This window comes from Fukomys damarensis, unplaced genomic scaffold (genome assembly GCF_012274545.1).
Source record: "Fukomys damarensis isolate Sample0158 unplaced genomic scaffold, DMR_v1.0_HiC HiC_scaffold_20, whole genome shotgun sequence".
NCBI lineage: Eukaryota > Metazoa > Chordata > Mammalia > Rodentia > Bathyergidae > Fukomys > Fukomys damarensis.
This window is the reverse complement of record NW_022900932.1, coordinates 36,908,268-36,910,029: the sequence shown is the minus strand read 5'-3', so window position 1 is coordinate 36,910,029 and position 1,762 is coordinate 36,908,268.

Genomic DNA, 1,762 nt, shown 5'->3' with positions numbered 1-1,762 from the left:
ATTGACTCTTATCAGTCTTATATTATTTTTCTTTGCATCATCTAGCAGCTGGATTGATTTCTCATGGTCTCTTATTATTTTTAAGATATCTTAGCCAGGCATGGTGGTGCATGCCTATGATCCTAGCACTAGGGAGGCTGAGGCAGGAGGATCACAGTGAGTTTGAGACCAGCCCAGGCTACATAGTGAGTTCCAGGTCAGTCTGAACTACACAGTGAGACCCTGTCTCAAAAAACCGAAAAAAAAAATCTTTATTTTCCTGCTCACTAACTGCAATCCTACTTTCTTTATCTGATAGTCTGTCTTCACACTGGCTCATTCTGCTGCATAAACTTTCAGTGGAGCTTTTAATATCCTTGATATCTGTTTGCATCTGTTTAATGGATTCCTTTTGTTTCTTATGGTGGGATTCCATCATGTTACTGAGCTCCTCTATTTTTTTAGTGTGTATGTCTGCTCTAGAGTTATTAATCATATCTTTCATGATGGACACAATCTCTGTTGTTATCTGAGAAATTATTTCTGGTTTCATTTTTCCATATCCTCTTTCATTGCTAGCTCAGGAAGTTCAGGTGTTTGAGTATCAGATTGTTCCATCTTGTTTCCCCTTAGAGTTTCTTTAGGTGATCTGGAAGTCTAATTTTGAGACTTGTTTACATGTCTTCTCATTTCAACAGATGCAGCCTGCTGTGTCTTTGTTATGGTGACTTTTTCCTTGTCCAGTGAGATTCAATTTTCAGTACGTACACCTCAGACCTTCTCTCTGCTGCTCACCACTGCAGCAATTCCTGGGTTTGGAATGCTGGCCTTCTGGATCCTTGTGCTGTGATGTCATCAGGTGCGATTCTGGCTGGGGCTTATGCACACTTATGATGGTAGCTGGGTGGGCCTTTGGCAGAGGCCTGCTTGCCTTTGTAGCTGTTGCCTGGAAGGGTCTTTTCCTGGGGGATGTGCACCTGAGTTTCTAGTGTCTGAGTGAGCTTCTAGCTGGGGTCTATGAGCACTTACTGATGTTGTGTCTGGGCAGGCCTCTGACTGTGGCCTGGGTGCCTATGCTATTGTTTCTTAGGCAGGCTTTTGTCCGGGGCCTGTGTGTTCCAGGTGCTGGTGTCTGGGTGTGCTTTGGCTGGCGCATGGGCACCCACAATGCTGTTATTCATGTGGGCTTCTGGCTGGCTTCTGTATGCACTTACTAAAGGTATCTTGGTGGGCCTCTGGCTATGGCCTGTGCACCTGCACAGCTGTTTTCCATGCTGAAGGTGAAGCTATTTTAATAGCCAGCTATTGAATTGGAATAAATTTGGTTTCAAATGATTTTCAGGATTATTATAAAGTGTATTGATTGTTTTGAACAAAACAAAAGCAACCCAGAATAATACCCACGGAAAATTGCTTTATGCTACTAAAATCACTCATTCACAAATAAATGCTTTTTTAAAAAAGTAAAAATTATCCTGTAGATTTAGAGCTATGTTAACTAGCTGCTCCTAAAATTAGTGAGCTGTTAGCAAATTCTTTAATTAAGGCCATGTATATAGCAACGCCTGTTTCTTAAAGGAGACCTTCTTCCATTCATTATGGTCTATTTTATAAAATAGACAGTTCTGCATTTAATTGCACAAGAATGCTGTAAATCATAGCTTTAATATCCTATACCACAAGTCTAATTTAGGCTCATGCCAAGATTAGTGTTTCATAACTTTGCCACAATAAAAACTTTACATCTTTTTTTTTTTTTTTTTTTTTTTTTTTTTTTTTTTTT